General features: G+C 43.8%; 1 protein-coding gene and 1 pseudogene across 1 annotated transcript in view; one reads left to right on the top strand and one right to left on the bottom strand.

Annotated features, from left to right (window-relative positions):
* LOC144103543 (uncharacterized) overlaps positions 1-16,784 on the top strand; it is a 46,217-nt gene that overhangs the window by 10,835 nt on the left and 18,598 nt on the right. The gene's annotated exons all lie outside the window — the stretch shown is intronic.
* On the bottom strand, positions 629-2,917 carry LOC144105112 (uncharacterized; annotated as a pseudogene).

Below are 16,784 nucleotides of genomic sequence, written 5' to 3'. Positions count from 1 at the left end.
TGTTGCTTGCCTTGAAAATTGTCATGGCCCAAAATACACGCAAGATCCTTTGCCTTCTGTTGTAAAATCACGCCACTAATGGGCACATTTCTGGCTCGCATGTCCAAAAACCACGTGAACACTGCCTTGTCCACATCAGCGTATGTGGACAGCCTCAGTCTTTTTTTCTTCGAGCTTGTTCCCGACTCCACTGCATTTCTAATGCTGTGTTCCGCACTCAAAATCGTGGATAGGGTGCTCGCTGGAATGCTGAAACGGGCGGCAATGTCCTCCTCCTTCTTGCCTGCAGAGACTGCATTTAAGGGGGGAGGTGGGGATCGGAGTCAATTCCCTTATTTTTTGTAGTAGAGCAATGAAATTTGGCATGGTTATTGGAAAGTGTGCAGAATGACTAAATACAAAGTTTCATTGATATATCTTGAGTAGTTTTGATATTACAAATTTTTATTTGCACTCAACTTGCAGAAAGCCTGGCATGACAAAAAAACATGGTAGAAGCCCACAGTTGCTTTTATATTTTAGCAAAATGAATAGTTCATGCAGTGACATTCTCCAAATAATTTTAATTTTTTTTACATAGGACAACATATTCATGTCTGAAAAATGAGGACGTTATCAACACGCTAATTTAGCTAAGCAGTAAAAAAATGAGATAGTTATTAAAAAATATAGGAATGTCACTGCACAGAGAATTTACTAAGAAATACAACGCAATAAACCTCATGCAAATCCGACAAGGCATAGTTGTTCTATGCTTTCTGCAAGCAGGACAGTCGGCTCAAAACTCACTTCTGAGAAAACTGGCTCTAAAGTTGCACAGCTGCCACATGTTCTTCAGAATGCCCCAGGGCTGTAATACTTGGTGTCCTTGCTTGCAGGGGTCTTCTTATGCCTTTGCTCTTTCGTTTTTTCTGCACTGCATGCTTTTCTTTTTCTTTGTTTGTCCTTCTGAACTCTCTCAAGGGCAAGGCTACCGGGTTTGATGCCCACAGACTTGCATACTTCAGTGTAGGCACGCAAGTTACCAAAGTTGTAGCGTGCAACTGCTTCATGGACTACAGTCTCCACTGCAAACAATGAAGCATGCTGATCTTTTGAAATCATTGACCAGATGACAGAATGTAAGCTTTCTGCAGCATTCTGCGTCTTGTTGCCCTTGCAACGCTCCAGCAGTTGCGGGTCAGACAGGCGTTGGTAGACAGGTAGCAATGCCTCTGCTACACGTCTTGGTAGCTTGTACTTATGAGGCGGTGGTGGCTCCATTTTGGCCTGTGCTGACCTATGTCTGCACCAACTGTCAGGGCCAGGTGGGCACAGCTCATGATGAGGCTCGTCATCTGTAGATGTCACATGGTACAATGTGGCCATCACGGCCCTTTGCATGTCACTGACTTCGGTGTTTCTGCGCAAGGCTAAACCATAGTAATTGGTCAGTTTTTTAATTAGGTCCTGCGTGAGTCCACCTTTCCCACCCAATGGCTCCCCTTTCTTTGCTCTTGCAACCAGTGTGCGGAGTGCAGTGCCCATCCTCTTCTGCACATGGTTTATGCAGTCCTCCTTAGTCAGGGGTATGAAGCCGTATACCTCATCTTTGCAGAGTGCAAGATATGTTCGGCTGTCACCATCCAATCCAAGTGCCATAGCTAGGGTCACTCTCCGCTGGTTGCTGACAGCACCCTAGGCAGAAATTTGACAGTACGGTGCAATCCAGCACAAGCCCGGTATAAAATTCGATAATACATCCTACACCAGTGTGAGAGCTGTGGCCTCGTGTAAGCCAAGTGCCATCATACACAACTGTTATGTTACATGGGCTGGATGGTTGCATCTTGCTGTAGACGTCTTTTACAGCAAGTACAGCATCTGCAAAAATGTTTTGTGCAGCTTCCTCTGCTCCAGGTTTAAACAATTTTTTTAGGTGGCCCTGATAGGTTTTTTGATGCAGCCCACGATGTGAGACGTTCATTGTGGCCCAGAAGTCGTTCAGGGCAGTGGGCCCTTTTCCAATGGTCTTGATGGCTTGCATAGCTCTTATATTGACCTCAAAAGTCCTTCCTTCAGACTTCCTTTTTGATGACCAATGTGAAGCAATAGGGCCGCAAGCACCACAGGAAAGCACCAATTTTACTGCTAGGCCCAGTTTAGTCTCGTGCTTCACTGACAACCTCTTCTTAGAGCACTTTGGGCACAGTAAAGACCCTATTATCGAATTCATTACACTAGCTTGAAATAATGTGAATTCATCTTCATCTGGGGCCGATTCTTCCTCTGTCTGCCGCGCGAACCCGAACTTGCGCTCTGTTGACGACACCGCGCGAAGTGTAGCACGGACGCTGCACGCTTGCTCCTCAGCTGCTTTCAAGGTCACAAAACGTGGTTCCAGGTGCACCTGAACGGTGCGCTTCTGTTTTGGAAAAAGCTCGCTGTCATCCCGTTGAGCCGGCACCGCACCGGCACTCGCCGCCGCAAAAACGGAACTGTGCCCGGGTCGGTGCTGCACTGCGATGTCACGGCTTGTGGACAGCGCCGGGCCCACAGATTCACTGCCGGTTATTGATTCCGAGGGCAGGTGCACCTGAACGGTGTGCTTCTGCTTAGGCAAAACTTCGCCGTCATCCCGTTGAACCGGCACCGCACCGCCACTCGCCGCCGCAAAAACTGAACTGTGTCCGGGTCGGTACTGCACTGCGATGTCATGGCTAGCGGACGGTGCCAGGCCCCCAGATTCACTGCTGGTCGCTGATTCCAAGGGCAGGCTTGCTTCCGACGACACATCGGCGTGACTGGACATCCGAGCAGACCTCCGTTCGTGCGGTTCAGTTGCTGCTGGCCGCTTCTGTTTTGGAATAGGAGGCTTGCGCTTACGCTTCCCGTAAGCATACTTCGTCCTGTACTTCTGGCCCGTGCGACGCTCCATCGCGGGCTCACATACGAAACCACACGCAGCAGATGAGTTGACGAAAATGCAGAACGGACAGCACGAGTTGAATCGCAAACTATCGTTTTCGCGAAGCGCGCACACAGCAGACAACCGGAGAAGCGGCATGCCTTTCGGCAGCCAATCGCAGGGCGCGCTAAGCACCACGTGACTGGCGCGGCCAATCGGCGCCTAGCTGCGACTTCGCGGGTGCCCTCGTATTTTTCACGTCTGTGCATTTATTTTTTATCGTAGACACGTGGTTCCACTGGGAGAAGAACCGCTGTGAAGCAAGCTTTCCAGTGACACCAAACTTGCCGTAGGCGGCGGTGAAGGTGCGGCGGTATCGCGCTCTGAAATCGGCCGTTTTTGCGCGGATTTTGGCCAGTTTTTTGCGACCCGCGGTCAGAAAAATATTTTTTATGTACGCTTAGAGACTGTTTTCGGCGGAAATTTCTTTAGCTGTGATAGAAAAGGTAATGCAGAATCCGAATCTGCTGTTTTCCAAAAATCGATTTTTTCCGCGATTTTCGCAATCTGATCCCCGCGTCCCCCCTTAAAATTGTGAGTTTGTCTTCAAAAGACAGAACTTCTCGTTTTCTGGTGGCAGCACTCATCACGACTAACCGACGATGCAGTTACGAATGGAGATGCACGACTACACGCCGACTGGCAGGCCTAGCACCTCCAAAACAAGTCGGACGAACTAGCACCAGAGAACAGTTTACACATGCACATGTGCAGGTGAGGGACATCGCGCAAAGTGGCGGACGCAACACGTCGTCGTTGTTCTTGTAGTCCCTCTCCCTTCTCCCGTCTTGGCAATGAAAGAACCGGCCATCAGCGTTGCTTTTAAAGTGAATTTTACACAGAAAGTGTCTAAGCCATTGAAACAAATGAAAATCAAAAAAAGAATGCTTGTCCTCAAATCTATACAAAAAAAAATGCTGCAAAAGAAATCTGCTGCTAAAAGTGCCACCTGGTGTCATGCTAGACAAGCAAAGCTTGAAAAGGCTGGTATGTTAGGTACGGACCGGCGCTAGCCGCCACCATTATCATCGTCGCTAACTTCGTTATTAGCCAGGGGCTATGGGTCCATCAATGTATGTATTTTGCAAGATATGCAATAAATAATGAATCAATGAATGAATGAATGAAGTTTGCTCGGTCGGGGCGATCCCAGGCGTTCGCATAGCTGCTGGCTCCTTATAGTACTAATATTCACTAATCTAGTGCATTTCTTTGGCCGAATTTTTCTTAGAAGTGCAAAAATAATGACTGATCAGGTTTGCGAGTTCATTACAACAAGGTTAACTGCCGCAATGCGTTCGTTACATCCAGGTTTAACTGTATGTCGCAGTCTAGCCTCAAACTGGTTATAGAAGAAAGTATAGAGCACGCCTATGCAGGCATTCATGGCGCAGAACAAGATGGCGGTCACATTGTGTTGCGATCACAGGAGCGAGACAGTCCTGTTGTCCGTCAAATGCAATAATGACCCCCACCACAATACGTGGCGGAGGAAAGTTTTGTCGGCGTCTTTCGACACACGTATAAGAGCTGCCCCTTGCCGACCTCTCTTTGTGCAACGTCTTTTGGGCCTGTCAACACTCCTCGCATGAAACTTTTAGTTTTGAACTTCGCTACAATGTAGCGGCTGGGGTACAGGTTTACTATGCAGGAGCCACCTGCCAAGCCTGACAGTAAGTCTGTATTGAAAAAGTGGCTTCCCAGCTTACAAAATAAACTAGAAAAAAATTCCTGTCAGTCAGGTAGTTCAGCCCTCCAGCCAGAAAAAAAAAACGGCCAAAAAGGCACATTAGAGTGTGCAATCAAACTTGACGAAAGGCGTGCGAATGATAAAAGGCACAGTAGGCTTAGGAATGAGTATTGTGCAAGCCGTTGCAGTGCAGTAGCAACGGTTTGTACCTCTAAACGATGCAGCATGTATAAGACAGTGCAATACCAGTTTTTGAAATGAAGGAAATGTCGTTCTCTAAAGCTGTGAAGTACGACGAAATTAAGTAATTTTTTTCTGAGAAAAATAGTGGCAAAGTACACAAGGTGCACAAGAACCTTTGTGCAAAAGCAACATTCGCCGATGATGTATATGGGAACCTGCGACGCCCAATTAAAACTGCATGCGCAATTGCACAACAACATGCACTTTTTTCAGCATCGGCGCTCGGTGCGAGCAAAAGTATGGTCAACGCGTGCTGCATGTCTTTATTTTTGATAGCGATGATGGGAAACGAAACTGCATGTGATGATACAATGGAATAGATTGATTGGATTCATGCACCTCAATTACTGTAGCACGTTGCCAGCGAATATTCTGCTTGCACTGAGCTTCCTGCGTATTTTGTGCACTCAGTTTTGAATTTGTGAGGAAAAAGGCCACATTTTCTCGCATTCTTGAACTTTAGAAAAGGGCGCATTTGCCACTTGAGATACCAATCTGGCATCGCCTTGAGCATGGCTTCCATCCCACTTGGCACTAAACACCTGATTGTGTTAACTAAAATGCTAATATATCTAAGACAACTAGCTTCCTGATTATAAATATTTTTATAGGAAACAATGTCCAATTCACTAACAGTTTAGTCCTGATCAGTGCATCAATGCAAAGCTTTGTATATATAGGAATTTTTAAAGCTGTTCACTGGGTCTCCCAGTCTGTTAGCCTATTTATTATTCAAATAAAACTGAAAAAAACACCCGCAATAAAAAAGTAACCAATGTTTTCTGCTCGGAAAGGGCATCCTAACAAAGAAATAACAACCTTCCTGCACGGATCTCGCTGTTTTCTCGATCCAGCTTCAAACACTAGCACTATTTATTCATCTAATACTCACCTTGCATTAATTGAAAGATTTTCATGAGGAACGGTCCCGTAATGGAATGCTGTTGAAGCAACTGAAATGAAAGGGAACAATTAAATTGTGAAATTTTACGGGAACAGGGTAGGCTAAAATTTTTTATTTGGATTTTTTTCCAGTGTATGAAGTTGCCACTTTTTTTCTGAATAAGGTCATTGTCTCACTTGTGTTAGAACAATTTTTTGTAATAGAAAAAATGACAATTTTATTTTAAAAAAGCAACCCATTTTTTTTCCCCGAACCCGTTTGAACTGGAACGGAATGTCTCCATAGCCAATCTCGAACCCGAAAGGCTTGAACCTGCACCGAACCCAAAAAAATTCCAGTTCTAGGTTCGGGCCGGGTTGAATCGGTTCGAACCAGAACGGAACGCGACTCAGGAGCTAAACCCGAACCTAAAATTACAGATTGGTGATGGTGAAAAAGAGCAACCACAAAAGGACACTTTTGCCCACCTCTTTGTTTTGTGTCTTTGTAAAAACATGTGGAGAATTGCATTGTTGGATCCAAGCAAGGCGTCAGATTTGTGGCACAATGACTACATCCACCACTGATTGACTCAACACTGGGAATGTATGCAAATGCACATATTTATTCATACCTTTTCACGTGCATATTATGGGCTCCATTCTCGATATAGGCAGTTATTTTGAGCCATGTTTGGGATGATTTAGGAAACATTTCTTTAACAAAATCTCGAAAGGTACTTAGTTTTCGTCATCATTGCTGCTGCTGCCCTCTGGGCTACTTCAGCTGCAGTCCAAAGTGATCAGAGTGAGTATAGCTGCTTGATCTGGCCACAGCCTATAAGCAGTAATGCAAACAAGCTTCCATGGTTATCCAGTGATTTTTCAACCTATGCTAAAAATAGCAAACTTGCCTTGGCCAAGGCCAGTCTGGAACCGGCGACATAACACCCTTATGGGCGGCAAAACGCGCCTCTACGCAGCGATCTATTATGAATTCCGGAAGATAAGTTCATACGGAGAACTGTGGAGAGAGAAGCTGTTGTTCATTCTGATCGAAGGGCATAGGAGCATGTTGCTGGGATTCAGCGTGAATAATATTTGCCATTAGAAATTTGAGATTAATTTTTTGCTATTACAACAGATTGTGTATGGTGCTACAGATGGCAGCTCGAGGGAACGGCTTGGTAAAATGCCTCCGTGTTTTCGGACTCCACATAAAAACAAACGCAGATGCCAAATATATTATTCACCTCCTGGAAAAGCAGATAGCACAAATACTCAACCTATGAGATGTGTGGTGTACCTGAATTACAGTCTGGGGAAAGAACAGGACACACTGCGCATGGTGGACTCGCTCGTCAGCTGTCTTCGTATACCACCTTCCAAGCCACAGCCTCGTGTTCAAGCACAGAAAAGGCTAACGTTATCCTATCCTATGGAAGGCGGTCAAGACAACGCTGTGCATCCCCTTGTACAGCAGCAGAGGCCGGCTTCTCCAACTTGATGTGCACAACAATTTAAAGAGCTTTTAGAGACTCATAGGCCGAACCAGCACAAGCGTCTACATGCTACATCTGATAGCTCCAGACTGCTCCGACAGCTCGGATACCCCATTCCGGAACTACACCAGAGCAAAAGACGAGTCCGTGCCCAACACCTCACTCACCAATTTGGGCAGTATGTATTGCACACGGACGCGGCACTCCACCACAATAGTGGGACTGCCAGTGCTGCAGCAGCCTCCTCAGGCATTGCAGTACATGCGAATGTAGCAGCCCTGCGCACTCAGCACCCAGAGGAAGCAGAATGCGTCGCCCTAGCTATCACAGCTACGTGATGACCATCAGCGCCGATTCACAAACTGCATACAGACACTTTGTCTGTGGCATCATCTCATGCAAGGCCACACGTGTACTTGAACACTCGCCCACTGCACAGCACTTCATAACTGCCACGTGGGGACCTGGGCACGAGAGTATCCTTGGTAATCGGTGCGTTCATGCGTGCGCGCACACTGGAGTCTCTTTGCAAGTGCCAATGGAATCCTCTCCCAACTCCAGGGGTAGCAGCAACGATGGCATCCCTGACTACCATGTCATCATGCCTTACTACCACGAGAGAAGGCGCCTTTACCCACTATCACACCACTCCCTCGACACACACGAGAGCGCAGTCTGAAGGTAGCTCCAGACCAACTCTTACGTCTCGCCAGCAGTAGTGAGTTGCATGCACCTGGCATACCCAACTCACTGTGTATACCTGTCAGGCCCCAGTGGTTCACCTCTACTGTTATCTTTGAACCTGTCCACAACCACAGGCCATTGGGCTCATACTGAACCCATCTCCCTCTTCCTGGGAGGACGCTCTGCTTGCTGCCGGCATGATAAACCAGTGAAGTCTGGTCACCAGGGCAAGGTGCAAGGGTGGAGGCTGACACTCCTGTATACTTAGAAGCCCTCCAAGGGTGCAGTTTTATTTGTGCCGAAAATGTCTAGCTGATCAGCATTTCTATGTCCCCCAAACCTTGGCTGATCACCTAGTGTTGATATATGCCATCTATTGTTTGGACAGCAACAGCAGCTAGGGGCTTATAGAATATGGTCAAAAGATCAATCTGAATATAGAAGACCAATTTTATTCGAGACAGAAAAGGAAAATGAAGTAAAAAAAAATCAAGCAGATGAAAAGATGAAGCAAAAGGTTTAAAAATCGAAGAGATGATGTGGTATTGAGGCAAATGGTTGTAGTCCTAGTGGTGTAAGTCAGTAAGCAGGGTTCATCACCTCCCGAGGCGTAGTGAGAAGGTGTCTGGTGCTCGGCTGGTCTGGTGCTCGGCTTCTATAGGGCGAAATGCTTCGGAAATGTGTCTTTGACCCCACCTTGAGAAATGGAAAATACCTTGCCATGGCGCTCTTTGGCCGTAGATGCCCTTGTGCCATAAAAACCCATAACCATCAATCGTCATCAAAGCCTGCACTGTTTTGACATGCAAGTGTTCTCAGGTGGATAGGAAAGAATGTCGAGGCATCAGTAGAATTTTGTTTGCTATAGGCATTCATTTTAGGAGAGACTAGTTACAGTATTTGCACAAATATAACACGAAAATTTTTTTCTGGTTGTCCTGTTCAGGATGCATCTCTTGTTATAATCGAATCAAAGGTACGGTTACAGTCTTTTTTTTTTCAAGGCTTTTCAAGATGTGCAAAGCAAGCTTTGCTATAGGCTTGCCGTCTGCTAGGAGAAGCCAGCTTTTTAATGAGCTTGGCACAAAATGCTCGGTGCACAAAGCCAAAGGGGAGGGTGACTGTAAACACAGAAAAAAGATGCCGCAAGCCATTCACAAAGAGAGGGCTCTGAAAGAGTTGGGAAAGGATAGAACAGGTGAAAGACTGGGCTGCAGTGTTTTTGTAGCATCCTTATTTTAGCGTACCATTTATATTTCTTTGATGGGGGAAGGTTTGGCTATGGTTATCCTCAACAGCTTAGAGATTGTGTTAACAATATAATATTCCTCAAAAAGTTTTCCTGGTGTCTAAAACTACCCTTTCATGTTATACTCTGGAAATTATAGTAACTTAGTGATTACCGTCCTTCTGTCGTTCCTACTGCTACCCCTAGCAATACATCCTGGGGGCATGACAGCGCATCAAGACTGGAGCACTTATTGCTCATGCTATTTCAGGTGGCCCTTTTCTTGCATGGACCGCAGCGGTGGCCAAGTGGTTGAGCATCCGCCTCGTATGCGGGAGGTGCGGGGTTCGATCCCCAGTGCCGCCAGGTACCCACCGGTGATACAATGGGTACAAGCTTTCCCCTGGTCTGGTGCTCGGCTTATTTAGGGTGAAATGCTTGGGAAATGGGTCTCTGACCCCACCTTGAGAAGAAGAAAAAATACCTTGTGACATGGCGCTCTTTGGCCATAGCTGCCCTTGCGCCATAAAAATCCATAATCATCATCATCATCATCTTTTCTTGCATGCAGTGGCACTCACATCCAGCATTAGTACCCTTCTATTTAATGCAATCGCTTGGGCATATTCAGAACGACACGCTGAGTTTTATAACCAGGAAATATGACAACAATCTAGTGTTACAAACCTTAACTTACTGCTATTGCTCCTGACACTAGAGTTAACATAGGAACATCGCTTTGCTTTGTCTATTCTACAGAATAATCTAATCAGCATCCTAACCTTGCCGAACCAAATCAGACATCTTGTCATCTTTATACTTAGCGAAGTTTTATGCTTTTTTCGGTTGAACAGCTTTTAATTCATCAGCGCAGCCACGAGCCGCAAGTTACTAAAACGATCTTCCTGATTGCATCACTGCAATTCATGACCTTGCAGTCTTCAAAGGCCAAATACTGCTCGGGGTTTCTTGGTTGTTTTTCTACACCCTTGTACTTCATTACCCACCTTTAAGTCAGTTTTGTTATTCACCCTTTTCATTAATCTTGTCGTCACCTTTTGAAACATTCCTTTAAACATTTCAAATATTGTGCATTATTCTCCCAGCCCTATTTTCGAAGCTATATACTTCAAAAAATTTGCTGTGTCGTGTGAATTTCTGTAACTTACCTACCTTATCGCATTGTATTTGTACACTTACCTATTGTATAATAATGCACAAACAACATTTTGTGTCTTTCATCTCTTGCATATGCCTCCTCACAAAATACTTCTATTGGGAGCCTGCGAGTATTTTGAATATACGTCATTTAAAAAATATGGCTGTTAACATACAAACCTGAGAAGAATGCTCAAATCTGCGATTTTCCACGACATTGCAGGAAACTAGGACCTTACTTATACCTGTGTTTCATGAGCGTTTCAAGTGCCATCAGAATGAATGTGATAGCTTGGCTTCCATTCTTATGCTGCTGCTCAAAATTTGTGAACAAAATTTGATTCAGATATCATTGGAGTCACTATGCCTTTAAATGCCAGTCATGGTGGCTTCTTTTTTCTTAATTGGATTGTGAGTAAACATGTGGTTTCAGTTCATAAATGCAGCTTATATGCAATAGCTTATTTACTATGGCTTATATAGCTGCATGACATGCCAGCTCCAGTGCACATTTTTAATCTTGTCAGCTTTAGCACATGTGACAAACACTGTAAACTAACGAAAAATTAGCTGTGGTTTAACTACTGTACTACCTGGTTAGAGAGCAAAATTTGTACTGTATCGGGAAACCAAACGCGGCTTATCAGTAACGTTGAGTGCGTTTCGGAAAACTTCGCTACTCATTTTATTGTAACGTGTGTAATTTACACACTCATAATTATTCATGAACGCCTCAGTGCATAACTTGAAGGTGCGTTGCCATGACATCTGTGCATTTACTACATGCGCCTTCATTGACTTCCAAGAACCAAACAGCCATGGCACGGGGTGGAAGCATCTCTGTCTCGCATGCTGGGTTCAGTTCCAACCTACACCACAATTTTCTTTTTCTTTTTTTTAATTGAGGCCACTTCTAGTTATATCTGCCCCGTAACATGACCATCAAGGTTTGAATGCGAGAAGTAGAGCTTTCACTTCAAAAGATGCACACAAAACTCGAGGGTAGCAGCAGCACTGCAATACAAAAGCAAAATGCCAAAAAACTTTGTAGAGTCCAAATCCTACTCAGTGTCATGTAATTAGATTCATGTGCTGTTTCAACAAGTCTGCGCAGGAAGGTTAATTTAATCGGACCAAGCCTTGAGTATACATCAATTATTAACTTCATAACTCGCTGGTATGTCACAGTGAATTTATTCAGCGGTTTTCTACCCAGTCTAGCTTGTTACTTTCAAGTAATCACAACCTGCTATCTCAAGTGTTGTTCGCCTTATTTGATTTTCTAGTTTCCAAAATTTTAACCAGTATGTGTGTTGTAAATTTCCATTGGTACTTTCACGCAATTTTTTAGTGGCACCAGCATTGTACCTTTACATATTGACTGCATTTCAGTGACAGACATTTAAAGGTTTTGGTACTGGACAGCCACACCAACTTGTATTGCAATTCAACAACCCGACTAACTGGGAAAGGAAGCACCTTCCTGCTTCTGCTTACTGTATTGCTCCTCTTGTCAATCAACAGTAAACGAATTCAGATTTTTATTGTATTTTAAACAAGCCAGGTATTGAAATTTTAGTGCTTATTTTATTTTTTTCTCACGATTAGTTTCTTTGGGCAACAAGAGCTTTAACAGAACTTTTCATAGAAGAATTTGGTCCAGTGGTGCTGAATGTGGGCGGAGCTTCACTGCAGACTTGAGGTGGACTATAGCAAAAAATGCTGTACTGTACCCAGAATGGCACAGCTCTAAGCATCACTTCACATTGTGTGCAGTGCTGCCGTAAAATTAAATGTCCACTGCAAAGAACATGCATTTTCTGAATGACAAGAAGTGTATTCAGCATAGTCCACAATTCACGCATGGTATTCGTCGTGAGATGACTGAATAAGCATTTTATTGTGTTAGAACTGTTTATACCCTCATATTGAAAAAGGTATTAGGGAGTCATTATTTCAATATTTTTATTTGAAGAAGCAGTCATATAGAACTACATGGAGCAGTATAAATATCATGAAAAGTACAACTATTCGCAGGTGTAAATTGCAGAATAAGTCATCAGTCTTGACGTAGTACTGGTAGGCTGGTACCAGTGAGGCTGTTCACATCATCCTGTTTGCAGATGCAAAAGAGGAAACAATTTATAAAAGAGCATAGAAAGGAAAATAAGCTTTATAGGTTTATTGCTTATCTTTGCATTGTAATGTATAGGGTCATTTTCAGCCAGCTTTTTTTTTAATAAGTCATTCTATTCGAAGCACTTATTACTACCGCATTCGCACCCTAGTAGTGGCCTAGTAATTTCAGCATTTGTATGGAGGATGTGGAGTGCTCAATCCGCACTGCCACTGGGTACTCTCCAGTGATACAATGAATACAAGCGTTATCCTGGCCTGGTGCTGGGCTTCTTTAGGATGAAATTCTAGGGAAATCCCCACCTTGTGTAAAGAAGAACCTACTGCACCACGGCACTCTTTGCCAAGGCTGTCCTTGCGCCATTAAAAGCCATCACCGTCATCAGTGCTATCACAGTTGAGGTAGTAGGCGCCATGTGTTGCTAGCACTGTGAAGCAGTTGTTTGAAGTAGGCACCAAATGAAACTTCCAACTTCAGGCTGTGCAGGCATGTTTAGGTGTGCAGCTGTTGCAGGTGCTTCACAATAGCCCCAACTGATTTCATTTTGGGACACCACAGCCCAGAACTAGTTATTCCATCTGTGTGAAAAACAGTATCAGCTGCACTGTCAAAGAAGCCACGTAGTCAGATTCAGATAAATCCAGTAGCTAAGCAGTCTTATCTGTGCACACACTTCACCTGTTGCAGATAAATTAGGTGACCAAAATCTCATTTATGTTGTAGTTGCCAACTTTTGACCGCTTGTTTAATTTCAGCTTAGAGGATTGTCAGCATGCCTGCACACACTGCAATATATAAAAGTAATTTGCCAGCTGCAGTTATCTTTGTTGTCTTTGATCGTTTGTAGTGCAGGAGGCAATAGGGCTATGTGCTGACACTGACATGCTGCCTTCCTACATAATACACTAAACCTCGTTGATACGTTCCCAGTTCATACGATTTCCCGGTTCGTATGCTCAAAATCGCGGATATTAAAAATGTCTTATAGTGTTACACCATATTTTTCCCGGTTAATACGTTCCCAGGAAACGCGATTTCCCGGCTACTACATTTAAAATTTTGACAAATTGTGTGGTTGGGTAATGCGTTTATTAACCAACCTCACATATGCAAACATACGAGAGGGCTAGCGACACGTTTTTTGCGGCAGTCACCTGCCATGGTGCATTCTCTACAACGCTTTTATGCAACGATGCGAAGAACCAAGAACCAAAAATAAAAGCCGCGCTAGCATTCGTGACGATACTTTCTGCGGCGACGGAATATGAAGAGGAGAAACGCTGAGGTTTCTTCGCAGTACTTAAGGGTATGGAAGTGAAGCTGCAATGAACTACATCGATACTATATACGAGCCTATATACGAATGGGCTGGGTCTGGGAAATGCATGCGGCAATCATCCGCAGCGGTGGCTTTCTCGCAGCACTTGGGTGCAAATGGGCGAAGCATCCAAAAATGACAAGGAAGGTACTTTAGTTACTTTTGTCACTGCCATACACAAAACTACACAAAAATGCATTATAGATCATAAAAGTCATTGACCGTGGCAGTACAATACACAGAAGTGCACATTGCTGTAAGCTGACTTTATGTACCTGTTGGTCCACGGGCATAAATGCCTACCCATGTATTGAAGTGCCTTGGTGCAACTTCACATCATGAAGCGCTTCTCTATCCGCCACCCGAGAACGCGCTCTCTAGCAGTCAGGCTCCGCCGAGAGTCTTGCAGTGATATGAAAGTAATACAGGTACTGGAAAATTGTGATTGCTAATGAATTTGTACTTTATTGACAGTGCTCGCCATATGACGTAATCTGTTTCTTACGCCAGACAATGAGAAATGTTTAATTTAATATATATTCACACAAAAAGCAGTCAAACGTTTCCTGCCTGCATTAGCTTTCATTTCACTGAAGAGCAGACTTTGCTGCATCATTTAGAAAATGTGCACAGGGAGTAATATCATAACATGGAATTCCAGCCTAAATTCAATTGAAACAAAAGTAAAAAAACAAATGCAGTGAATCTGCAGGAAACACACCAAGCAGCAAGAACCTGTATAAAAAGATAAGTGATGTTTAAGGCTGACCACATTCCGACGTTTTGCATCTACATTCCTAGCACTCTTCCTGCAAAATCTCGACCACATGTTCGTTTCTTTCTTGAGGCTTATATATAAACTGTAGCCTGTGCTGTTATGAAATGGCACTGTATCTAGCATTGAAAATAAGAAATTATTCCAGACTGCACAACTGGCCTGGTTGAAATGTATGCAGCTACCTTGGATGCCGATGTTGTATTTTCAAACGGTAGAGATTTCAGAAATGTCAGTCTGAGCTAGGCCTCTCAAACACATTAGAGACTTTTAGTAGAGCGTATGTAGACATACGCAAAGGCATAGCGAATGCTATAAAAAAGTGTCCTTAGTACTGCGCATGCGCCAAACGCTATTTCAAATCGAGTTTTTTACGTACGCTGTTTTCCGAACTTAGCGTGCACGCTCTTGCTTACGCTAGGTAAAATAGGTGTTGTTAACATAACATGGCGGCGCCCACGTCACCCGCTTAGGAGAGAATTCGTCAATGTGATTGAGTATTTAGGCATTCATTGCCTTTAAATGGTACACGTTAAATTTGCTTTGCCTCCTCTCGCTGACAGCAGAACGAATCAGCAATAAACTTGCCCAATTTTCGATTCTGTATAACGATTCCACTGTTCTTAACCCTAACAAGAAACCACCGACTGTGGATTGCCTTGATTTGGATTTCTATGCCAAGGTAGTCACCGCCTTGCCAAATGTGGTCGTTTCGTCGGTAGGCAGAAGGGTCCAAAAGAATTCAACATGACTATTAAAAACCTTGCTCGGTTCAGTTAGCTAAAAGAAATAAGGCCCTGGCTTGACTGAATTGGCCATGGAACTTGCTATCTACGCGATACGATTCGGTTAACCTTGGCTAATTATAGGCACAAAGTAATAATGCACTTCTCTATTTTTTACAAATCATTTCAGTTCAGTGAAGCAGTAGCTAAAATGTGCCTTGCTAAGCATGAATTGGATCATTGCGTGATGCATGTAAATTTTTTACAACCCACATCGACCACTTTCTAAAACGCTGGCAAAAGGCGTGACATTGAGCAATCTGAAGACCTTGTTTTCGGAGTCTACGGAAGCCTGTAAAATTCAATATAATTTAGTAGACATAGTTCTCTGCAAAATGCAAAGTGCAACCAAATAAAAAGGCCGGTAAAACACGCACTGAGTGGTACTAGATTCCTCAACCATGCATTTTTCACAGTACCAAACAGTGGCATCAAAGAACCAGGATTGATTGCAGGTTAAAGCTTATTTGTTCTTCCTTTACAGTTCAAAAGCATTGAGTGACATTAAAAATAATGCATCATTTGTGCAGTGTATGTACATCACGATTTATTGAATTATTCCCCGATATGAAACTTAAGGACTTAAGGCCACTGAGTTTTAAGCACCCAACAGTTTTGCTGCGACGGAAAGCTTACTGTGTAAGGTGTCCAAATCTGTTAGGGTTATAAGATATTTTCCAAGCATTTTTCGATCTCTAGATGTCTCAGTTTTTGAATCTTAATGCTGGATACTATGATCAGTGAGCGCGATGCTGACTGCATGCTGGTGAAATTAACACAGCAAAAACTTATCTCGCCTGCCAGACAGTTATTGGACATCTAACAGAGCAGCGTCCTTTTGAGCTTCCATGCCTAGATGTGTTTCAGTGCAATGACTTACATCTTATCAGTGCAGGTTTTGGGGGGCCATAGTTACTTCATCCACAAAATGAAAAACACTATGGCGCCATCTGGTGACAAAAGCTACAAATACTCTCAGTTGGTCAGCACATGTAATGAACATTACTAACAAAGCCAATTGCACTCTTAGTTACCTCAGACATAACTTGTGACTCACCTCTTCCTCGATAAAAACGTTACCTCGCATTTGCCTGGCTTTAATTAGAATACGCATGCTTACTTGGGCCCCTTCATAATGTTTCCAACACCCGAAATCAGTTCAAAATTGTGCATCCAGATTTATCTTTTTGGTCTACTACTATTAATCAGTGTCACCACACTTACACCCTAGGCTAACCTTGCTAATCTCAAATCTAAATATCGCATCTTTAGGCTGGGCTTTCATCACAAATTTTATCATGCACCACTTTATATTTCAGTCATTTTACCGTTGCCAATCAAGCTGCACCAGCTATTCGAAATCTATCCTGCCCCAGCACAGACAACTGTACGTATTCAGCCGTTCTTTGTGAAAACAGTTGAGGATGAACATCCT

The sequence above is a fragment of the Amblyomma americanum genome, chromosome 9 (genome assembly GCF_052857255.1).
Source record: "Amblyomma americanum isolate KBUSLIRL-KWMA chromosome 9, ASM5285725v1, whole genome shotgun sequence".
Classification (NCBI taxonomy): domain Eukaryota; kingdom Metazoa; phylum Arthropoda; class Arachnida; order Ixodida; family Ixodidae; genus Amblyomma; species Amblyomma americanum.
The sequence above is the reverse complement of the archived record's forward strand: the minus strand, read 5'-3'. Positions and strand labels throughout refer to the sequence as shown.